Here is a 25,492-nt window from a genome sequence, read left to right as displayed (position 1 = left end):
GAAAAAAAAAAAAAAAAAACAATTACATTATTCCTCCCAGGGCACATCAAAAGATTTATAAAAATAATTTGCATTCATAAAGCAAGAAAGGTAGTGAGAAACCCAGAGTTTTTCCATGCATACCATCTAACTCTCTTTCCAGTTAATGTGCTAACCTTTTATCCTTCATGATTCATCTCGCTGTGCATGTCATTCACATTAACCATCACTCAAATTGATTTGCAAGTGGGGAGGTCCAATGGAAACACAGCCCAGAGACTTCCAGGTCCATTCCACCTGCTCCATGCCGCTTGTCCTGGCCTAACCTGCTGTCTTGTGCAGAAGGGCACTGTTGTACAGTACTGATGAAAGGCAGGTTCTTCTACTTCTGAAAATGAAAAAATAAATTAAAAAATGCAGTAACAGGGCCCTCAGTACCCACCCACTTTTGCTGAAGGTACTACAGTGAATCTGTATTGTGCACCACTGTAAGACCAAGAGCCTGGACTTGGCTCTTTACTGAAGTCAGCAGCTATTTTGCTGTGGACCAGCAGAAGTGGCTTCCATGAGCCTCATTCATAGCTGAGATCTAGTTGCCTAATCCAGATCCAGAGGGATAGTGTGCATGGCCCTGAGCTCATCCCGAACCATAGCACTCCTCCGGAGTTGCTGCAGTCAGTCACACCCTGAACAGCAGGCTTGCTGCAGGGCAAATTCAGGGGTTAAGGTAATTAGGTGCTATTTCCTGCAAGCAGGACGAACGCTTCTAAGCGTGTAGCACTGTGAGTGCACAGAGACCCCAACACTGGAGTGGCCCACAGCCACGAGCATGGCACGAGCTGCCTGAGCAGGGATTTCAGCAGCGGTGCTATCATCCTGCCCAAAAGATCTACACTGACAGCAAACTCAAGGGATAACTGGTGCAAACAAGCATGACTCCAGACACCCCGTGGTACCTCTGCTGGTCTTGAAAACAGCCCCAGAATGAGAGCAGCACAGCAGCAGCAGCAAGTGGTACTCGGTCCCCCTCCGGCTGACCTCACCTTAGCTCAGCTTACCACGTTCACAAGGTTCACCTGCGCTCACAAAGGTGAACTGAGACCTACGTGCTTGTCAAAACGTCACCTGCCAAGACATGCAAGCATTTTCTTTGACTCATTCCTGCTTTCCTGCACGCCGCCCTCCTCCTCAGCTGCTATCACAAGCTCCCGCGCGAGCCCTGCTGGCCGAGGGAAGGTTGATAGCACATGTGAAGTGAGCTGCCGGGAGCGCTCGCAGGTTCGCAGAAGGGAATCAATACAAACACAGTTTTCTGCTCCTCCGTTTACTGCTGACATGGTGGAATATTAAAGTCCAGCTTTCATGTATTGAGAGTGCTGCGCTAAACTTACATTTGCATTATCCACTGTTATGCATGCGTGAAACAAAAATTATCAGTACAAATAGAGTAGCCCCTGAAAGCGTGTTGCACTCAGCCGACCTATTGCATTTCTCTGCAAACACAACTTTTACTCCTTTCTCATGTCTTATCTACATGGTAATCTTTTAATCTTTGACAGCACAATGCTTTTTATAAGAGTTATATCCAGAAAAAATAACAAAACCTCTTTGCAGAAAGTGATAAAAGTGGAAGAATAATACCAAAGACTGAAATAATGCAAGAACACAAGAAATGTTGCCATATTTTGATGTTAGTAGCTGCTAAGCTCATGAATTGTGACCCCTCTAAAGTGTCAGGTCTATCACTTTCTGCAACCCTGATGCATGACTGAGCCTCAGAAAGAAAGAACAACTTTGCATGCTATGTGTGCTCAATGTGAGGTCTGAGTGCTTGTATATAAAGCCGAAAGACTTCAGGAAAAAGATCACCCTCATCTATAAATTTGGTTACATTTTTCAAAGAACCCTTTCATGCTGTGTACTCTGTCTTGCAAATCTGCCCATAGCTGTCCCCCCGGGAAGTGCTGAGTGATGTCTCCTATAAAACAAGCTCTTCCATAGGCAGCAGACAAAGGATACCTAGCTTCAGATGGCTGCTCTGTCCCTTACGGTCAGCAACAAGCCACATAACCCTACCTGTTTGCTTTCTTCTGGCTCTTCATTTCAGCTACTGGAGTGACTTCCTCCTCTTTTTGGTCTCTGGGCATTGGTCTGATCTCTGATGTCCAATTCAGTAATATCTGAGGTTTTTATTTTCTCCAGACTGTTTTGGGGCCTTTTCTTTAACTGTTATTTGTCTATACAGTGGCTTTTTTTTTGTGTGTGTGTGTACATAGATGGAAGTGCAAAGGTCAACTTCTGAAGTCCAGAATTTGAATCTTTTAAGAATTTGAAATACTTAAATTACAATTTTGCACACTGGGCTGCACATATGTTCCTCCTACCTTTACAGTCAACGGCAGAAGAGAGTAAGGATTTCAAAATGAATGTATTCACTTGTTTTCTCCCCAGGAACCTTGAGGACTAGAGGTGGACTACCAGCAGTTAGAACAAGGGATGACCATCCATGGTGATCGTGCATTATTTCAAGCTAGAAAAGCCATGCCCAACTTTAAACTGCCGGAGACTGCAGCATGGAAGTGGAATAGAAGGGCTGCATGTGATCTTGTCAGAAATAGGTCTCAGCCATCCAGAGGAGCCTTCGGGGTATACGACTCAGTATTGTTTCTGGTGCTTATGCGATTAATGGAGGGTGAACAGGTAGCCGGGCTGGACTTTACAGGGCCTGGGGGCTGTATCATGATGTACAGGACTCCATAAACACGGGGTCAGATACAGATACCTATAGCAGGGCGCCCGGACAGGACAGCCACTGTGCTGACCACATCCACAGCACCACAGCCACGCAGCTCCTGGGCTGGGCTGGGCTGGGCTTGGCAGGCATCAGCTCAGCAACATGTGGTACCGCAGGAACCTCTCTGTCTTCATGCATGTCCTCCTGCGGGCTCCTGGTTTTTTAAGGGCTGACTGCCCACCATTTATCCAGTACAAATCTCACACAAAGAGCTGTGGTACATTCTGCAAAGAGGCAGGAAAATGAGGATGAAATTCCTACTTTCTTGCATGCTAGATTACTGAATGAGAAGCATCACAGGAGTAGGTGAATTGGCCCTGTTTTTATTCTTTGATATCACATAAATAAAATTAACAAGTAGATTCTTTGTTCATTCCAAAGACATATTTTACTTCAGATTTACTATCGTGTCACTACAGAGACAAATTTTGTTATGATGTTCTCCAGCACCAAGTTGAATAATTGAATTGTCAGCCAACCACCTAGATGAGATTTTTAAAATATATTTATGACTGTTGAGCACAGAAGCATTGTAGTGTTTTCAGTACACATTTGTTCCCTCTTTAAGGCTTTCAGATCATTCAAATGGAGTAAGTCATTATTATTTTAAAGGATGTTTCTAATATGTTATTATATTATCTCTACAGAAATTGAACATTCATCAGTCCAGGCAAGGTTGTCATGGCTAGCAGCAGCTTTTGGAACCACAGATATTTATGTTTTATGTATTGCTATCAATCACAGCAGAGGTATCAGCATTTTTCTTCTCAAAAGAAAACAGGTACACGCAGGTCCTTATTATTCTCTTCTCCTTTGATGCTTCTTCTAACATAGAGCAACTGCTAGTTTTAAATCTTACATCTTAACAACTATTGGTATCTAGTATTCTAGACCAGAAAATTAGAGCAAAATTTCCAAACCATGAGACAATGAGGTCATGAAAAAACTTCCTAAATGGAGAAGAGCAGACAGAAATCCAAAGCCAGGCAAAGATGAAGACTGAAAAGTTTACAAAGGCATTTGGTATGGCACTGCTGACTGCAATAGCATGCAGCAGGACACAGTGATGCAGAAGACCTTCTTCAGTGTTACAGTTATACTATGCATTGCTAAACCACGTTGCAATATCACAGTGGTGCTACCTTCGTCCTCGAGGCTGTGTCTCCCTGCTCGGTGTTCCCATGTGTAGAAATGCTGATGGTGTGGACGTGCCACTCTGCACACCGACCTTGGGTGAAACCAGCAGCACCCCATGCCTCCGGGAGCAGCCTCTGTGCTGTCGTGCCTGTGTGCACACCCTGCCACCACCCCATGTCCCTGCACCTGGCCACGGTGCCAGCAGAGGTGGCAACGGGGTGACCTGCTGGCCCCAGGCTCCTCAGGCAGCCCCAGTGGCCGTGGGCTGCTCTTTGGAGCAGCTGGGAGTTCTCTGCAAATAGCCTTAATTAGTCCCATCAGCACTGATAACCAGCATGGCCAGCTGGAGTTATATCCAGCTATCATGGTGCCATAAACAGAAATCAAACGCTTTCATATTAGCTCAATTAAGCTGTAGGTAATAAGAGTCTCTTAAACCACCAGAGTGGCATTTTAAACAGATTACTGAAAGTTGACATAGTCTTACTTGATGTGGGCTTTATCTTCCAACATAGGGTGTTGTCAAATCTTTGCGCTCCTTGTAGAAGCACTGCCAAACCTAGTTACTATCAACACGAGCAGCGCTGCCAAAGCCAGGGTTAAGCAGAGGATTGTATCACAGCACGAAATGCAGCAGGCTGTGGGCAGCAGGAGAACGGGCAGCAGCTTTCAAGCAAGGAGCTGAGGAGGGAGAACAGAATAGCATGAGCAAATAGAAAACAATCTACATTTTAAAACTGAGAGAACAAAATTGGCCAACCTCCCAAAAGAAATATGTAGCCTTTTTTTTTTCTAATGAGTTAGTTATGAGCCTTCCTATTGAGTTTTCTTTTTTTTTTTTCACGCCAAATCTCTGGGTTACACCTAAATGTATTATACAATGAAATCTTTTCTATATTGATCACACTTTTTTTTTTCCCCAAAGGAGCGGTTTTTATTGCTGTTGAGTAGATAAGAGATGCGGTTTCACCCCTAGACAGTGAAACTAGAATATCAGCATAATCCTTAATACTTTCTTTGCTACTTTAGCTGTGTAATCGTTTCCAAAAATATCTGTGTGACTAGGGATCCAAGAGAGCTCAACAACAGCTCCAATCGATTTCAATTGTTCACACAGCTGTATGACTTAAGAAAATATCCTTTATCCTTATTTGGATTGCTAACAGAGACCCAGCAAAATCCTGTAGGATTTTATCTGTTTGTGTGAAACTGCCTCCTGAGTAATATTAACCTGCCAGTTTAAAGCTCGAATAATGCAATTACCTATGGCTAGATCTTGCAGCCCTGCTTACATCGTGAGCACACAGAAATCTCAGGAAGTATTGAGTAACTCACAGGAAAAGAATTCCAGCCAGTGTGGTGAGGGAATACATATATTTGTGTTCCCTGATTTAAATGGCTGAAGCCAATGGGAACTTTCATGGATGCCTCTAGGCAATCTGCATCCTTGGCCAAAATTAAAAGATAAGTATTTCACCAATACATTAATGTTAATATCTCATATCCATATAATTAAAATTAAAGACAATTCTTACCCAGTAATTTTTAGAATATTACAAGGCACAAATGAAGGGTGAAAACAATTTGCACTGACAGGTTACTGATTAATGTCATTTTAACTATACCAACTTATACCAAAGCTTTTAAATATTAATGATACCATCACTAAGTCATCAAAGAAATGGGTACAATTAAAACACTGGGAGCCAAAAAGTTTAGTCCTATATTTGGCATGAAAAATGCATTTATTTTTACTTTTTTTATTTTTTTGAGCTTTGCTTTATCCTGAAATGCATATTGTGTTTGATTCTGTATTCAACCTCTCAGAAGACATCTTTCTAAGAAGGAAAGGAAGTCTTCCTAGTTGCCATGCTAGTGAGTACCGTTAGGATCCCAGAGCAATATAAGGCCAGACTGAAAGCATTTTGCTAAGCCATGCCAAAATTTCAGTGCTTAAATACTTCCTATAAGAAATTGCATTGATGATGCCAAGAAAATGTGGCTAATAGAAGCGCATTGCTTCAACTATGAAACAGGTATTGAAAATATTTATTAATAGCAGGTTTAACTATTTGGTCAGGCATTTGTCACATCTTGAAAACATTGGCACAAGGCTTCAAAAACAACGTAGATGTTGTATTTTATATATTCCTATTGCTCTGAGGTAGTCTGTCTTGGTTGACATCATTTGAAACACAACTTTGAGATTTTCGTCCTACACTTCTGCTCATATGGTCAGTCAGCAGCAAAAAAAAAAAAAAAAAAAAAAAAAAAATCCAGCAGGGAAGAGTTGCAAAGATTCCCATGGTTTCAGAAGAGTTTCTGAATTGTCCTTGGAATTAACTCATTTTTTCTGAAGTTTCTAAACAAGTTCAGAAAGGAACTGAGTTCCAAAAACTCTTCCCCAGCCATTGTGAAGTTCCCAGGAAAAGAATATGCTCTTACAACAGTGTGTTGCAACCTCAGACCACAGCAGGCTTCCACATTGCTCTTCTGTGAAAGGCTAAGACCAAGGTGATCTTTCAACTGCTTTCTCAGTTTGTTTGCGTGATTTCCAAAGTGCTTTCTCTGTTTTCCTAAGTAACCCAGCACTGAGGATTCCCTTTCAAAGAGTCTTCCAGGAAGTGTTTGATAACAGTTATCAAAAACATGAAATGATATATTAGCAGCATAAAACCTTTGTAAGCAAAGAAAATTCCACTGTATGGTGCAGTCTTCCTATCTTTACAGAAAATGTCTCATCTGAGAGGTTTTGTCTTTCCTACAATAAATTTAACACAATGTTACACCTATGAAAACCTTCTCATATTATAACATATTTTTTGCAGGATCACATAGCAGTTCCATGGACTGTCCACATTGCCTCCTTTATGTATAAATTTGCATTTATGTTTGCTATTTTCTTTCCTTTGAAGACACTACTGTTTTTCTTCAGTGGCACTGCTGTCTCACACACCCACAGTTCCACTCCTGCTCTATAGTTTTACATATGCTTTCTGCCTGTTTACAATAGCTTAAAGATTGTGGTGAGAGACCCACTCAATCTGACTCGCTTTCTCACAGTTTGAAAATACATTATGTATGATGTAAAGTCCATCAGACTCCAGCAGAATATAATTTAATAATCCATTTGCAAGATTTTTAGGTAGATGGGGTGGGAACTAGATGATCTTTAAGGTCTCTTCATACCAAAATCAGACTCATTCTATGATTCTACAATTTTATTATTCAGATTTTTGTTCTGTAATAGTTGGGACTGCTATGATAAAACCCTCTTTTTTAGCAACAACAGTCTAAATACGTATCATAAAATAGGCTTCAAGTGCCACAGTTACAATAAAATGACCAACATAGACCATTCATCGCACAGTGTATGCATTTGTAATTATTTACATATATGCCTATGAGTTTATTATAACTGATCATTTCAAAATTAATTAGTCAATAATATAGAATACAATGCTTTTTTTTTATCTCCAATTCACTCAGTGTTACTCAAAAGCTACATTTCTTCTCAGTCTTATTTCTGAGCACACTTCAAATGAATGATATTTTTTGTGACAATAAATATAAACAACTTTTTGTGAATATCACATGTTCTAAAACCAACATCTTTTTGAACTTTTGCTACTGCACCTATATAAAATCTGCTTAGGTTATTTAACTTTTTACTCTTAATATTCCCAATTATTACTAAAACAAGTAGGAAACATTATTTTAGGAAAAAAGATCTTTCAACATTATTTCCTAATGGCATTTGTGAAACAACTCTGCTTAATACAGTTCCATATCAAAAGAGATAATTGGGTATCAATTAAGTGTATGTGTGATGGCTAAACTGAAATAACAAATCAGATTTTCCAAACAACCATAATGGATTTAATTTCAAACAACCACAGATTTGTCAATAAATGTTAGAAATTACATTCTACAAGAGCAAAACAGTAACTTTTTTGTGGTTATCAGAAAGTTATATGAGGTAAGTGACTACATGGCATGCAAAGGATGAGAGTACCAAGCCCTTCATCTTTTTTAAAGAAGCCTATCTATCATCCTAATTACTTCAGTGCATTTTCCTTGATAATTTTATAATCCCAGATCCTATAAACAAAACAATATATATATTTATATATTTTTTTATATTCTGGTTCTCATATAAAGCTACATGGGAATTGCATATTTAGTACATGTCTTCTTTAGTGGATATCTTCTGTTTAATAAAAATCATATTCAGTTCAGTAAGCATATTCAGTATATGCAGTTCTAATGATTTGAAATGGAATTTAAGAAACTGATTAAATCCAATTTCTCTTCTTGATGTGAGAAGCTTACATTAACCATCACTGTAGAAGTAATTTAATATTTAATGGTTTTCTTCTGTTTTAGAGATGTTTTGAGAATTTCATTTTTCCTAGTGTCAGAGAAAACAGAAATAAATCCTATAAACTGGCTATAATAAACCAGCAGGAGTTTCCACTATGCCTGCAACATTTATCTGGGACAGTTACTTTCCTTACTGGCAGATGTTTTATTGTTCATGTCATTTATTACACCAGAGTTTTATCGTGTAGTGCTATTGTCACCCATTCAGAGCACACGGGTGCTGCGGAAAAGGCCACGATATACAACCAGAGAGAAGAAATCTGTCTGAGGATTCTCTGCCAGTGCTCTTAGCTCTCACTTCACTGTATCAAAAAGTGGGGGGTTCATTGCCATTGGGAAAGTTTGGCAGCCTGCTCCCCAACTTAGAATATGCTCAGACAACCAGGGGATGCACAAATATAGCCAGTGTCCAGGCCTCCGTCTTGTCTGCTCCCTCTCTCCCCCAAACCTCTGAGAAAGAATTTAAGACAGCACTGAGGGACACCTCCTGGCCACAAAATCTGGGAAGGAGCATGCACTTTTTGAAATGATTTAAAGAAATGGCACTGAATTTATCCTTGCATTTAAGGCATAAAGGAATTTATCCTTTCTTTTGCAGTTGTTTCAAACGACTCATCTGGACAGGAGCCAATGAAAAGTCAATGGTGACGGCAGAGGATGGTCAGTGGTCTACCCCAGCATGTTCCCTCTTCTCCATTTGAAACCTGACCTTCTCCCTTGCAGGGCAGGCCTGGCCCAGCCTGAGACCAAACTGGAACACAAAGCTCACGTCTGGAAGGAATGCTTTCCCAAAAAGCAGGTTGTTAGAAAACCTGAGCGTGCCCTCATTTTTATGAGATCTGTTTTCACTCTTTTTATGTGTCAGTGAGGTTCCTCAGAATAGATAAGCTACAGGACTCAGTAGGAAAGTGAAGTGTTCTGCAAGTTCTTTTAAACATTCATTTTTCACTTAGGAGATTTTACTTTGCCCTCTTGTCAGAACATGGCTTGGTCGACTGCATGTAGCATACAACGAAAGAACAAGTTCTTAGGCCATACACTCCAATCTAGAACACAGGAACTCCTCACCTAAGTCTTTCCTAAGGTTGATGAAACCCTTGGCTAAGACTTCTTTGCTGCTTAGAAGTGGTAGCTGAGGCATGAAATTCCACTGGGCAGGGCCCTACAGCACCATAAGTGTGTCATTGCCTTTGCTAGTAAGAGGTCACAACCTTTGCATTATGTCTGCAAAGCCGTAGAGCTAGGGCACATCAGGCTGGCTGTGTTTGGATTGTCTTGGCCTGCCTGGAGCTCTGTTTTAGCCAGATGAGTTATAACAGCAATTATTTACCTGACAGGTGAATATTATCTAATTTCTTTAAGTTTTAGCTTAGCTTTGTAGGGTTGTGTATTAAAATGCCTATTGTTATAATACTTTTGAGATTTCAGTACATAATAGTAGAGGAGTAGTAGTAATTTTGTGTAGAGGCAGCTATGAGCCTAGAATAAAACTAATGTAGAGGAGTACAAGTAACGGATGATAGCAGAGGTTTTGAAAGTGTGGAGACAGAATGGAAACAGAGGCTCATGGGCTATAAACAAATTGCTAATGATCAATTATTGGTCATTAAGCCCTTTACGGGGAGGCCAGTGAAACTGGCTTTGAAGATAAAGGGAACAAAGAACAAATGTGCAAAATGTACTCTGTATAGTATATGCAGATATAAGGTGGAATTGTGGACCAATGAAAAAAAGAGCAACGTGTAGTGCGTGCTAGGAAATGTATAAAAATAGCCCCAAGCAGATCCTGCAGTAGGGAGGAAGAAATCCTCAGCAACATCATACTTCTTCCAGTGGAGGACTCAGGACTCTAACAACTCACCATAACCCTTTCTCCTGCTTCTTGAAGAACAACAGAAGGGTGAGCATAATACTGGAGAAAGGGGTAGAGATGAGAAATTTGGCGTGTACCAGTTTCAATGGTATCATGACTGGAAGTAAGCTATAATAATTGGGATTGCCAGTTTAATCAAAATGGAAACCAAAAAAAATAATAATACTTTGACTAGATTGCTAATACTTTAATTAATTTTTGGATTGATATATACGTGTTTTTTTAGCCCATGTAAATTGCATGTTGTGTTTTGTTTGGTACCCTGACCAAGAAGCTTAGCTGTAATTGTGAATGCAACACAAAAACACATTAAGAAAGTTGTTATTCCCAGGAGAATGTGGTCCACATGATGACAAAAAAATACCAAGTGCATGAGACAGAGGTTGAAGTATGAATTAGTACTAAACCAAGCATATTATCTACAGGAGACAGAGATTTCAAGAAACAGTTCAGTTGTGCCTATTGCTTGGAAGAATAAAGGCTCCTTGGTTTAGAGAAGATGAACACTTTTTTATTCTGACAGCTCTGTTTTCCCATTAGTAGCTTCTCATGGCATCGCCATCAGACTGTTGACAGAAATGTGGTTTTGTAAGTATTAATTTCTAGAGGGGGTGGCTCTGTCCCTTAGGCCATAATTTTTGTCACAATAGAAGCAGCTTTTCACATTGCTAAAATTAGTCTTTCAGTTGACTTTGATAGCAGAAATATGACAAATGCTTCTGAAAATTCTTATTAAGCAAATTTCATGGAGATATTTATTGTAACTTCCCGACATTCTTAAAAAATAGAAAGCAAAACACAGAGTACTCCTCTGGGGTATATGCACACATTTAAATAACTTCTCACAAAAATAACAGGATGAGAGAGAATGGTCAAGATGACAATAGCTGTACCGTAATACATGCCAGTGTATCCAATTCCATTACTATCATCTCATACATTCTGCCTGAACTTTCTACCTTTTTACCTTTTGATTTTCCTAAATATCAAAGAAGTGGGCTGGGGGGCTGGAGGACAAAAGGTTCAATAGAACTGGGAAGAAATTGTCCTTTTTTTCTTACACATTCTCTGAAGTTCGCTGTCAGCGTATTTCCCGAGCACAAGTGCCTGTGAAATACTACTTGTGAAACCTGAAATTCTGCATCTTTACTTTTTCTGGGAGACCTCCAATTCCCCCTTCATTGGGTTATCTGTAAACATTACCTCCAGGAAAATAATCTTAATGTGTCTGGGATACCATCTGAGAGAGAAAAGCCCATAGTTAGTAGCAAGAGTACTTTTAAAAAGTTGAAAGGACAAAAAAAGAAGCTAGAAGAAAGAGGAGCAGAGCATGGTCAGAGCTGTGAGGTTAGTAAAAGGAAAGTGTTAAGGGAAAAGACTGTGAGGACAGAATATCTGTTCTTCTGCAAAGAAAAGCAAGACCCTTTGTAAGTATGGTATATAATAACAGCTCACAATCATTTCTGAAGAACTCAGACTCATCCTTTCCTGTGTTATTACTCTCTTAAAAAAAATAAATAAATAAAAATGAAGACAGGTCAGAGGGCTTCATGTTCTCAACACACATAAAGACAGCTGAGCACCAGCCTTGCAGGCAGCCAAGGTACTCTGGGCTATGAGAGAGGAAAGAGATGGTGGGATGGGGGGATACTCACCCTTGGATCAATCTCATCTTTGAACCTACTCTCCAACTGACACCATTTGCACGGGCTAAATTTGCTCTGTATACAACTCACTTCACCAAATAACCTTGCCATTGCAACCTGATTTCTATAAAGAACTGATTAATGACCTTACTTTCATTTAACTTGAGGCACACTGCTCAGGTCCTGCTCACTGAATGAGATAAGTCGTCCAAACAATGGTCTTACCCAGTGAAACTAGAGCCTTGCATTGTTCAATTGACTTTTTCTTCTGTCTTCTGCCTGGTGGCCAAGCATAGCAATGATGGCCAGATACAATAAGCACTTGAATAAAACTACTGAGGAGTCTCGGAAATCTGAAAACACTACAGACATTCAAGTCCTGTCTGCCAGTGCCAGGCTGGCACCAGAAGTTATTTACTTGCTTAGGTAACCAATTCATCTTCACGTCCACTTCTTATTGCTCTCTGTCACAATGCAGTACAAATACTTACTCCCTGATTAATTGTAATGCCATAAATGTATCATTGGACATGAAGTTCTACCCTTCATAAGCTAGCTTGTCTTCAGATATATCAAAGGAATTCCTCCTAGGTGAAATGTTTTTATTTTTGCCTGTGTCTGCTGGTTATTCCTCACATGATAATAAAGTTCCTATTTGCAAAAGGAAAACAGAAAAGGAAGGAAACAAAAATATATTCTGTATGTCTAACTAGCCTAGAAGAAAAGCTATGCTTTTCAAGCTCTTCCTGTGCTGGATGATACTGAGAAATATGTATTAGGTTTATGTCTGGAAAATCTATCTTTACAAGTTGTCAGGAAGGATTAAAGCAGGGCACAAATGCTGTGCACATGCAGTCAGAGCAAGCTTGATGAGGGATTTAGGCACTGCAGAGTTCATAGGAAAGGATTTAAACTAATGTGGTAGTACTCATCAGAATAAGTGAAGAGCATGGACATGAAGAGATAGTACAGTTCAGCTGATATGTGATAATTTGTTCAGCTTCTGTGACCTGGTCGTATGTTTGAGCATTTGGGCAGCGGAGGTGATTTTGTCAGCAACTAAACTCTGCAAAAACTCTGGCTATGCGAGTGGTGTGATTACCTAGCTGCTGGAGGAAGGTGCTCAAAATGCATTTGGGGCTTTTGAACTCTTTCTGAGTCCAGCACATTGACTGGTTGATCTCTTTACATTTTTCATGCTCTTATTTTTAGGGTTAATTTTCCTCACATCTCATTTTTTCATTAGCTAGAGTATAGCTGCAAAGACACTAAATAAATAGGAAAAAATAGTCTGGCATGGTTATGGGCAGATGTTAAAAAGCTTGTTTCCTCTCTTGCTAGCAATTCCAAATTTCAGAATATGGTTTCATCCCAAATATGGGAAATGAGATGAAATGCTAATTTTTTTTTCAAAACTGGAGTTAAAAAATACATCATCATCCCTGACTCATGGATGTTCATACTAAACTTTTAAGAGAAACACTAGATGTAATGGAATGACTTAGTGGTCACATATGGCTTGTAGACCATGAGGATCTATTCAAAGTAGCCTAGGCAGATTTCAACTCAGAGGCATTATAGTCTGCAAATACATCTTTCTTATATTGTTTTTTCTTTTCCTAGTCCCAGTTTGAAGTTCTATCAAACATGAATACACATCCCAAAATATGGCACCCACTGCTATGAAGTTCAAAGTTTGTCTCTAGTTGTTGGGGACAGTCTACATAAATGAATTATTTCCAGTATGATACCATCACATTTGTGCAACTTTCATACCTCCCCACAACCCATTTCAAAATACACCCTTACAGCGCCAGAAATTGTCAGGTTCTCAGGCTCCAAGCTTTACTTTGGACCACTGACTGAAACATCACGATAGTCTTTCCAAGACACTCTTGCTTAGACCATATCTGAATGTTATTCTCAGAATAATTCAATTGCAGGTATTTTGCTTTCTATCCTGCACAAAATCACAGTATAGTTTATCTGTGAAATGCTAGGAAGTTAAAATCCTGCATATTGCTCCACATGAGACAATTACCATATCAAAGACATCAGAGAATGTTTTGGCCTCCTGGTAGGCGCTGCCATCATCAGACTATATTCCCAGAAATCAAGTGAACAATAGTGTCACATGTTTGTTGTATTTTAAGGAAAGACTAATCAGAAACAAAGCAACAAGCTTGAAGGCAATGGGAACCCACAGTAGCATTCACAAAAGGTATGCACAAAACTATTTCTGGATACGAGGTATCTTTATCTGCTGAAACAGCAAGGAAGGCTGATACCAAATGGTATTATAATTTCAGAAATGGAATTCACTCTGTGAATAAATGACAAACGCCACCTGACCAAAACTTCTTTTATTTAGAATACAAAGGCATGATATTTTTGCTGCATGTCTCTTGGGAAATCGCATACATATGCGTGAAACATCTCACACATATGTATGTGAATGTAGCTTCTTTGGAGATATTAACTTTATAGGCAGGAATCCAAGAAAGCTTTGGCCAAGCAGGAAACAGCAAATGGAAAAGGCTTCAATCATTACCAGCTTCCAGCCCTCCCATGTGTCAATCTCACTTCTGACAACATGAAAAATGATTCCACTTCTCATTCTCCTCACTTCTTAAACACCTTGTCCAGAAGATGATCAAAATGAAGCATGTGTTGGTTATGTAGACAGGCTGGATGATGTTAGTGATTTTTATGGAAAGAAAGAAGTTCGAAATGGCTGTCTTCTCCAAAAACTCACCTATTCCCTAGCTTTGAACATCTGATTACACCACAGCTCATCTCTCTGTTTGTATATTTTTAGCTTGCGTTTTCACTTGTTGAGCACCTTACGAAATGCTGTTAATCTTGGTCTGCAACTTCAAGAGACCTGTGCTGCTGACCTGCTTGCATGCCCAGTGCTTCTCTCACAGTCTTGCAGATTAATCTCTCAGCAAGAAAGAAAACTAAAGCTGTCAAATGTGATCCAGCTTATGTTTAGAAATACCCTGGATATCCCCACTCTGTAGAAATTGATAGCAAATATTTGCAGTTGACAGCTTCAGCCTGAGCACATGAAAAAAGCTAACCATCCCAGTAAAGATTGTTAAGCAAAGTAAGAGAGTTTGTTGACTTTTTTTTTTTGAAAGGGAAACATCATCTAATTTGACTCCTAAATGTATATCTTCCAATCAAATTTCATAGAACAGATTCAGGGTAAAGGAACATGAAGCTACTCCAAATTATTTCTAGCCAGTGATGATACCACTGTGTGAAAACCCCATGAATTTAAAAGTGAGACCTGCATCTGTGATTTTTGAAGGGTACAAGAATCATATTTTTACTGATTATGGGAAAGCTGATCTTAAACCAGCTACTCCTAAACACAAATGTCCCAATTTTTCATTCCCAAGAAACTATGTGCAGAAATGCCATGATATGAGGCAGAGAATACAGGACAAAGTTCATTTTTAAATCATGCTAATGCATGCCCTATTTTCAGGTAGAAATCCATCCTATTCCAGCATCACTGAGATTTGGGCTAACTAGTGCTGGATGGTGTTCTGTGGTTTCTAATATATAAATCCTGAAAGGTATGTAGACCTCCAGGGGAGGCAGATGTCTGAATACTTTTGCAATTTTGGACCTCAGAATAAGCACCTAGCAACAGATCTGTTTTATTATGTCCTTCGATCTGTGAAGGCTGCATATAACAAAGAAAGGCTTTACAATGCTATAGTCAGAACTTTTGTTTCAGATGCTAAAACTTTAAGGCACAATCCCAAGACTATACCTACCCTGCCAAGGAAAACATTAAAAAAAAGTATATTTCAAACAGCGATATAACAAAGACTTACAAATGTTTATCACCAACCTGGAGATTGCATTTATCAGTAAATTTCCATCAGCCTTTGAGGTGCCCTGGAGTGTCCTGCAGGCACACTGCCTCCCCTAGGGCACTGGAACTGCTTGTCCCAGGGGCAGCATTCCTGGCTGTATGTCCTGGGACTCCCCACTCTGTGTGTGTTTACTGTCTGATGGAGATTTTGCAGCACAAAATAACAGGCTCTGTGCCTCTTTTCTCATTCTCTTCTGTTTTTTTGGTTTTCGGGTGGTTTTTTTTAGAAGGTTGTCATCTCTTCTTCCACAATGTCTCTGAGCCTGGGGAAACAACCTCCTACAAACAACAAGCAGCTTTGTAACACCACTGCTCTTTTTTTTTTTTTTTCCTAGAAAAAGGAGCACAGGCAACTGATGATAGGAGAGAGCAAATATATATATAAAAGAGGGAAGGGAAGAGAAAGGAATGGAAGAAAAGGAAGAGAAGGTTGAGCACTCAAAAATACATCACGAGGACCCCAGAGTGAGACACAGCAAAGCACACGACTCCCAGTAGGCTGCTGGGGGCTGTTGTCCTAAGTTGGGTGCCCTACCTGGCCACTGAAGAGTGAAGACAAGCCCCACAGTCACAGATTTCCTTCTCTTGTGCTCCTTCTTGCTGGTGGCATGGATGGACAGTATGGACAGAGCCTGGAGCATATCAGCAAGGAGGTCCTGTGATTTACTGGGGCTTTGGGTGGAAGAGGCAAAAACGGAGAGGTGAAGGGAAAAGTGGAGCCAGAAAGGCAATGGGAGAGCCAGGGGAGGGAAAGCATCCTGGCACATTCATGTTCCTGTGCACCCAGGTCCTCTGCTTGCCACACACAGGCCACCCACAAAGCAGCCCAGACTGCAACATGGATGTGTGCCTGTCCTCTGCTCCATCACAGGAACAAGGTGGGTTTTCTCACAGGACAGAGATGTCCCACCAGTTGGTGTCCAGGCAGGGCACAAGAGTAAGGAAAAGAAGTCCAAGTGGAGCACAGGCATGCTGAGCACAGCATAGTTTGGAGGTGGACCAGGTGTCACTCGTGCTGAGAGGGACCTGCCACCTGCACACGGAGGTGGAAGTTGTACAGGAGGGGTAGCAAGGAGGTCCCACCTCGAGGTGGAGGCAGGGGTCCTAGTTATTCCCAAGAGCTCTCAGGTGAAGAGGAAGTCCTGGCAGAAGACCCTCAGCCCAGACAAACCTCCCAAAGGCAGATTTCTGTAGGGAACGGTATAGGGCTGCAATTATAGCAAAGCCCTTGGTGTTGACAGAGGAAAGCACACAGCGGCACTCTGTACGCCAGACTGCCTGCTCTAAGCAAGGTCCCGGCAGGTCCTGGAGGACAGAGGTTTGGGCCAAGCTCTGTGTGTGGACTAAACCCTGCCCTCCTCCCTCCAGGGCCAGGAGGACCTGGCCCCAGCAGAAACCCATGCAGTCCGGCCAGAATCAGCCCAGCACTCCCCTCCTGAGCCTGGCCAGGGTGGTGGCAGGGTGCTGAGGCAGGACCTCAGCAGGGACAGGACTAACAAGTTGATTAACAGCACCCTTCCCTGAAGGGACAGGCCAGAGCGGCCCTGCCTGGCCCCATAACTGCTCTGACACCCCGGCCTGGGGCTCATTCCAATTCGAGGCCATTTCTCCTGCCTCAGCATTGCGCAGCCCAGGAAGCACCAGCAGCTCCCAGGGCTTCACCTGATGTCTACGTGGGTGCAATTTGCCTGTCTCTGTATTCCTGTGTCTTTGCACCTGAGTCTGATGTCAACATGCAAATCCTTGTTTCCAGTTCTCTGCAAAATAGGCGCCAGCCCAGCCTGTCAAGTGCCTTCCTGCCACTGAGATGTGGTACATCCACTTCTGAGTTGGACTTGGACTCTGCAGTAAATTGTCTTGGTATTTTGATGTCTTTTTCCATTGCTTTATTGGACTGAGGAACTGGACAAGACCTCTCTAAAAGCTTAATTCCCTTCTTAAGCTTGTGTTTGCTGAACTTTTGCTTATCGTCAGGTATGCTATGTCAACAAAAATAAATTTGACACACACTATGTTTTTCTGTAGTATGCTTGTCAGGGACAAATAGTAAGAGATAGTAAGGCTATCTCAGGAAAAGGAGAATAATGGTTTGGAATACAAACGCATAGTAAGTGCAAATAAACACATCCTCTCAGGATTCAGTTATTTTCCTGTTTTTCTGTGTTCTGTAAACTCTTTCACTAGATATGGTCTTCATCACAGCCACACTATATAAGATACACCTTATGCTATTTCTAAACACAATTGCTGAACTCAGTGTACAAGATCCATTTACAGGATGTCCCTGGCCTTTTCCTTATACGTCTGAATCCTGAAATTATCCACACGTATGCTCTGGAAGATCTTTCTCAGTAGTACATTCAAGTTCACTGCCCTCATGCTTTCATGCTAAATTTAATCTTGCATTAATGATACACATTGTTTTCTGAAGCATCTTATCCCCAGTAACTATTGTTACAGTAAGAGTGACAAGTACAAATCTCTCTCTGGATTTGGTTCCATTGTCAAAAGCTCTGGAAATCCTGCTTGCAGTTTCAAGGTTATATTGAAGCTGTGAGTCACACTTCATATCTGAAAAAATAATAAAAAACAACCACTGGCCAGGCTCTATTTGGTAATTGCTTATGATATATAATCAGTTTCAAATATCGCTGACCTTCAGCAAATTAAAATGTATGTATAATTTTGTTTGTTTCCATGCCTAAGATTAAATATTCTTTTTTTTTTTTTTCCTCTGAGTATATTCATACATAAGTTTTGTTAACTCATAAACTACTGTGACTATTTGTTTCATCCACAGAGTTTAAAGGACTACATCAACATATGCCCCAAAATCCTCCATGGATGATTTCCTCTAAGGTCTGAAATGTCTAATTAATTCCTTCTATTTCTCTTTTTTTTTTTTTTTTTCAGTAATTCCATCCCATATCATTGGGAATCTTTGCCTGATGGCAGTTGGAAAATCTGCATTAGGTGTATGTTTCTCTACAAAATTCAGCATCCAAATATTACTGGAGCAGACAAATTGCTGCATATTTTCTGATGATTGACTTGTTAGGTTTTTTTGTTCTAACTTTTCTTCTTGTATATTATTATTTGTGTTACATGGCATTTACAGTGCTGTTTGTCCACCTTCAGCCCAGAAGTATTGTTCCATGGCTGCTCTGAGCGAGTGTTTTTCATCAGATCTAAATGTCATCTGTATAAATCTCACTAACCTGAATGGCATGAAAAATTTATCACTTTTTTTTCTCAGGTGCCCAATGCAGCCTAAATAGACATCTGAGAAAACAGTGCAGCTCACAAAGGTTTTATGGAAGTTCAGAAACACCTGCTCTTTTCTTTTTCCAAATATGAACACCTGCCGGGAGCCCAGTGATGTACTAAAGACAGAGAGGTATTTGTCACTGACCATATCTCCGCTTGGCACTGTAACAGTCTTGTTTTGTTCCTTCAGGTCTATCTATGGACAAACAAGAGGTTTCATATGTCTTTTCTATAACTACAAGAACTATATCAGTTCCTCCAGCCATCTCAGAGCAATGCACATATCCTGCTCCTTCTTTAAGCATGGACTTGCAATGTGAAGGACTTGTGCACATGTGAGAACTGTTGGACAATTCAACTCTTTCGTACATTATTTAATATTCATGAGATCTTGATCCATAAGGAAATGGCTTCAAATTCTTTCTCAGATTTTTATACTCATATCGTTAAGTAGACTTTAAAAGCTTAGATCACCTTAACTGTCTCTTCTCTTTTTCCATCTATTATATATTTATTTATTTCATATATATCTTCCAAGGGGTTGGCCTTGTGATTTTAAGCTCTCTGAGTCAACTGTCTTCCTTTGTGTTCACTTAAGATTTCTTTCCAAGTGCATTAACACTTTTTTGGCATCATGTTAGTTGATGGATGTGCTGAAAATGAACACTACTCTGATTAACCCCAGATATATCCACCATCTCTGTGCCTTTTGCTCCTAGAAGAAATTCTGAGCCACTGAGCCACTTTGCCATGTGCACCTTGCTGACTTTTGCAAGCTCTTCCAAAGTGATATCATCTTTTTCGGTTCCTGAATCTTTTCCAGTGGTCCAGGCATCTCATGGGCTTGTGCTCTTGGTCACAGTGTACAACTGATGCTCAAACATGATCTGATCATCTGATCATAAGAGCTGAAACACAATCTGATCTCTTCTGTAGAACTCAAACTCTCAAATACAGTTTCTACATCTTTAGTGTAGTCATGTATTCTTCTGATTTTAACTTATTCTTGTCCTTTTTTTTTTTTTAGGTTACTTCTATGTTTTATGTTCTCTATGACTTCTCCTTCTTTTTATGTTTTTCTAGTTAGTTTCCTGTAAGTCTTCCAAAATCAAGCTGCTGTAAAAAAATATTTATTTAGTTATTTTTACTTTCTTTCTCTTTACTGGCAAGCATTGCTTGCAGATCTTGAGTGCAAGATCATTTAAATTCTCTTCAATATGTTTTCCAAATTTCTCATTTATATAAGAAATCTCAGTGCTAGTGTGACTCTGGGCCCCTTTCTACTATTTGCACTATGGTCCTGTCCTGCCGATCTCTTGATGCTTAAGGCATCTATTTTGAATTATATCCCATTCCAAACAGATGTGTAACATCTAGACCTTTGCATCCTACCAGAGGCTTATGCCTTAAAGACACATTTCTCATTAGGTGTCCATCACAGGCTCTGACTCTACAGGATCATTGTAGCTGCCAAAAATATCTAGAGAATCTCAGTGATCAGGTACTTTCAGCCTTCCTCATGCCAAATTCCTTTCATCCCGATGTGACATTCTTACTCTCCCTACCCTAAGCTGTAATGGCCCAGGAGAGCTCTCACACAAAACAGCAGCTCTCCTTCCAGGCAAATAATTGCTGTTGTGCTTCTACAACATTCCTGCCTTCTGCAGTTCTCAGGGTAGTCCTCCAAGAGCAGGGGAACGCAGCCAAACCTTTGTGCTGGCCGATAGCCAAGGGGCAAGTCAGTGCCTGCATGAAAAAAAAAAAAAAAGCAACCAGGGCTTCACCTCAGCTGTAAATACGCGGGTTGGGACTTTCCCGGCAACTTTGACGGGAAGTTCTTTCACGCCGCACAGACAGGGCTTGCAACATCTCCTGATCTCTCCCACCCCCGTATGCTCACCCTGGCTTCCACTAGATAAATGCCAGTGAGGCTGTCAGGGTTTCTGCACTCTGCTCTGGGCAACAGGACCTCTCTGCAGCTCCTCAGGCCAGCTCTTGCTCCAGCACCAACAGCATCTCACCGGCTGGAAGGCACTGGTTTGCCTAGGGGGAGAGCAGAAGGTTGAGTGCACAGGTGAGTTTTAAAGAGATGATCTGCAAGTTTCTCTCACTTCTGCAGGTGGGATCAGGGAGCAAAATGTCTAGACTGGCATCCTAAGAAGTTTAGGCGGGCTTGAACTCAACTATCAGTGTACTGGTAAAATTTTACCTCAGCTTCTCCCTGCTAGACAAAAAAAAAAATAAAATAAAAAAAAAATCCAGGGCTTTGTGTTGACATTACACAACCTCACTAAGAGATGATGTAAGGAAGCACTGAGACATAGGGAAGGATTTGTGTCTGTAAAGTTAGGGCAACCAGAATTTTGTGTTAGCCAATTGGTATTCAGAGAGATTACATATCTGACAAGTTTATTGAATCTTTCAGAGGTGTTTGCTAAAGTTAAGGAAGTAGAGAAAGCTTCTGTAAATAAGCTTTGGTCAGTGGGTTTTAAATGATGAATCTGAAGAGAGGATTTTCTTTCCTATACCAGAGCTAAAATTCTGGTTTGAATTTTAGTAACAAGTGGAGGTACTCCAAGCACATTTGATTTACCCCAGATCATAAACTACCCGTAATAATAGTTGGAGCTAAGAGTTCTTTTCACTTCTGGATTCACATCTGGATTTCATGTTTTCTCTTCCTGTTCAAGCAGCATACTAATTTTAATCCTGTTTAATATTTTATAAGCAAGGGGCTTCAGTGCTGCAGAAAGAAATGGATTTTTCTTAAACATTGTCTTATGCCAGCACCACATTATTAATTCAAAGAACATTTGCAGCTGTCAGAACTGTTAGTCAGCTTTGATATAAGAAAATTTCATATCCCCTCTAAATCTGCAAGCATAAACTGTCACTCACAGGATAGGCCTTTTTTTTTTTTCAGATCATTGAGGAGACTTTATAAAATGATGAAATTAGTGGAAGATGTAAATTCTTTTTTAGATGCGGCTTCCTGAAGCTCCTAGATTTGTTAATAGCAATGATTTTGACTAGCAAGATGTTGTAATAGCAGAGGTGGTGCTGCAACTAAATACCAAAATATTCCGATAGTCATTGAAAAGTCAAACATCCCTGTACTTTACTCATCCATAATGGAATTTGTTTACACAAATTAAGCATTTTTCATATTTGTACACTTTTAGGCAGGTGGCTTTTTAAAATTATTTCCCTTAGTTAAAGGCAGAAAGCATAACTGGATAAGCAGTCTATTTTGTGTTACAAAATTATTAACAAAGTGTGTTGCCTATATTAGCGTTTTATTTCAGAGCAGAAGCTCACTTCAGAAGTGACTCTCCTGCCCTCCATACCACACCTTGTTTCACGTTGTGGGGCAGCCTGGGGATGCTCTCAGATGCTCATGGGTGAAACAAAATAATCCCCCCAACTAAGCAATTCAGCTCGCAGGGCCACACCACAGCTAGTTCAATAAAAACACAGGCAATATGCCTGGCATGGATGTGAGGGGCTCATCCCTTCCTGTTGGGCCTCAAATCCATGCCTTTTGGGCCTCAAAAATACAGATAGCAGCTGAGGCCTTCAGGAAGGGTACTTCAAATCTGCATATTTTAAAGCCTCTCTCACTACTTCCCAGACTGCTTTTATTAAAACCTGTTTATTTGGTAACTTCAAGCTTTGAGCCAGTTTCTCCCATTCTGTTCTCACTTACAGGGCTAGCAGAGAAGGCTAGCAACATTTTATATTTTGTATGTTCAGCAGTATACTTGATAGATGTTGGTGTTTTGACATATGTTTTCTATTTGGGGTTTTATGTATATTAACTCTTTTATATTAACTTTTTATGTATATTAATTTTTTATGTACATTATTAGTTTTTGAAAGCTGTTTTTGGGGGAAGGTGGGGAGATATATTTGAATGTCACCTTTACACATACTTATTGCAGATCGAATGTTTACTTTTTTGGTCATGCATGCTCAAAAATAAAAAAGGGGTGTTTTTTCTCATTTTAGTTCACTTTTTAGACCCACCTACTCCCTTCTTTTTCAAAATTTCCCCATCATCTATTCCTCTTAGTGAGAGCACAGCCAACAAAACAGTAAGTTCAATTACTTGATGTTGTAGGTTGGGTGGTGAGAAATGGTTCAGAATAGAAATACACAAATTCATATTCCCAGCACTTTGTCTCTTCTCCCCCTCTGGGATCCCTTTCCCGTTGAGGCCTGTCAGCTTCCAGCAACAGGTCTTGGCCTGGTCGGAAACAAGCTTGGTAGACCGGGTCATGTAACATCATTTAGGTCTCCGGTTTTCCTCTTCTTCCTTTTCATTTTGGTTTTTGCTCGTTTCCCTGTGGGATATTTTTCCAGGCAGCCAACTACAGCTCTCCTAACTGCTGTGGCCTGGGCACTGTGCTGCGGCCGGGCTGTGGCAGGCCGTGGGCGGCAGCCGGGGTGAGCGCCGGTTGTGTCAGTGCTGCGGGGAAATGGGGCAGTGGGAACAGCTGCCAGCCAAAGTGTTAATTAAAGGGCTGATGAAGCTGCCTCCTAAACTCGTAGTGACTACTAAGCATAGCCCTGCAGACAGAATTGCAAAGGTGTCATTAAGCTGGTTTTTTACCGTTGATATGACGCTCTTCTGGCCCTGAGGAAAGCACTGGTGGTGGGCTAGAGGCAGCCCCAGCACTGCTGGCAGGGATCCTCCCGGCTCAGCAAGGCATAAAACTCCTCTGGGAGATGCAGAGCCCATTACTTGCATTCGTATAGGTGAGACTAAGATTAAATCAGGAGTGAGCACTGTTCTCAGGTCTGGGTGAGTTACCTCAATGTGTCTTCCCCAGGTGGAGCAGCCTTACTAGGACAAATCTAAATGTGGAAAGAAGCCATTTCCATAAGTGGCATGATATCCTATAAAAATGAGAATATTAATAAATCTAATACTAATAAATCTCATTTGAATTCTACAACCTGAACCGTGCCAGAGCTTCATATAACTTGGCACTTCAAAGGTGCTTAATTATAATAATCTGCTACAAACTGCTTGATCAATGGTGAAAACGGCTCAGCCATCCACCTCTGACAAGCTACAGTACCTGAGGACTGGGATGAAAGTCTTCCACTGCTGCCTGTCACCAATCCAGTAGCGATACCAACTATGTGAGTAGGCTTCTGTAGGCCTGCAGATAAACAAGCCTAAAGTGCTAAGAAATGTAGTGGAGAGGTTGATTGCCAAAGAGCAAAACACTTTCTGGCATCCTTAGAGCACCAGGAGTGTTTGACAAAGGGTGTCTCTGGGGTGGTCCCATGCTACAAGGGGTGTGAGAGCAAGAAATATGTAAAAGAGGACATGAGTACTCCCAACAAGTGAGTAATTATGCAATAACCGTAACAGCATAAAATGGTAATACAATAAAGACAATGGGTTAATTTAGAAAACCCAGTTCCTCATTTTGTATTGCAATTCCTTGCAGGAGCTGCAAGAGAGGGTCACCCTGCGGGAGGGAATTATTTTGTCCAATTAGGCAATTACAAAAGCAGCATGACACTTTGTTTTGTACCTCCTGGCACACATTCAGCTCACTTTTACCCCAAATTATACTGAGTAGATCTCAGTGACTTCTGGCAGTGTTAGGATCGGTGTATTTTTGTTGATCTCAGAAGTGACTGCATAGATATTTAAGGGAAAAAAAAAATCATAAAAAGCACCTAGTGGATCTAAATTCTTTTGGACGCAAAATTTGTGGAAGATCTATACAAGGAGAGCAGAAGGTCAATGCTTCCCCGATGTAGATATAAAAGAATTTTTTTTTTCATGGATAGCTGGATTAGAAATTGTATTCAAACCTCTGGGTCACCAACCTGCAGCACTATCAAGTGCAGTCGTAGAGGCTTTTTAACAGAAATGAACTCTTTAACAGTTGCTATGTTGTAATATTCTTGCTGTAATACACAATCAGAAAAGTGTTTACTTAAGGAATTATTTGTTTAAATAAGTCATTGTAAAATTAAGACTGAAGGGTTTTGAGCCAAATTCCCTATCAGCCTAAAAATAAGTTATTTCCTCTGGCCTGGCCTTTGCTTTTCTTTATTTTCTGTTTGCAAAGTGAAGGACTTGTGGTATCTAAGTGACCTCTTTGTTACCTCTTCTTTCCTCTTCAACTATGTTTAATAAGAATGCATAAACTTTTCATTTGCCTGCACTCCATATTGTGTCCCAAATAGCAACCTTTGCCTTCACTGCAATTGCACAGATAGGGCCTGGTGCTACTTAACTGCATATTAAATGGTCTTGGTGTGCAGAACCGAAAGCATAACTTCTGCCTTGACCCCACATATTTCATAGGGATAGGAACAAGAGATATCCAGAGACCCTGAGTGAGACCCAGGATCACATAGGTGACAGAAACCAAGGTGACCTCTCTGAAGACAGAAGCCTGCTTAACAGGCTGAGATCCCAGGTAAGGTTTGCTGTGCCCCTGTGCAGCAGACTGTGGCACAGGGTAACTCTGTCCCATGCTGTACTGCAAGCA

At 40.6% G+C, this 25,492-nt stretch overlaps 1 protein-coding gene and 1 long non-coding RNA gene across 5 annotated transcripts in view; one reads left to right on the top strand and one right to left on the bottom strand.

Annotated features, from left to right (window-relative positions):
- Positions 1-1,287: 1,287 nt before the first annotated feature.
- On the bottom strand, positions 1,288-15,834 carry LOC308188800. The gene is made up of 3 exons (XR_013945776.1): positions 15,681-15,834; positions 4,398-4,591; positions 1,288-2,997 (listed from the first exon to the last, which is right to left on the bottom strand). It is a non-coding gene; the product is annotated as an uncharacterized lncRNA (long non-coding RNA).
- A 4,842-nt stretch (positions 15,835-20,676) lies between these two features.
- Positions 20,677-25,492, top strand: part of STEAP4 (STEAP4 metalloreductase) — a 22,104-nt gene continuing 17,288 nt past the window's right edge. For 3 of the 4 annotated variants that reach the window (XM_080582507.1, XM_080582505.1, XM_080582504.1), the window contains exon 1: positions 20,678-21,045. The gene's annotated coding sequence lies outside the window, so the exon portion shown is untranslated. Of the gene's footprint in view, positions 21,046-25,305; positions 25,421-25,492 lie in introns of all 4 variants that reach the window. The other variant, XM_080582506.1, reaches the window with a different exon arrangement.

The sequence above is a fragment of the Anser brachyrhynchus genome (assembly GCF_964034855.1).
Source record: "Anser brachyrhynchus genome assembly, chromosome: 2".
Classification (NCBI taxonomy): domain Eukaryota; kingdom Metazoa; phylum Chordata; class Aves; order Anseriformes; family Anatidae; genus Anser; species Anser brachyrhynchus.
Note: the sequence above shows the minus strand (reverse complement) of the source record. Positions and strands in the feature narration are given on the sequence as shown.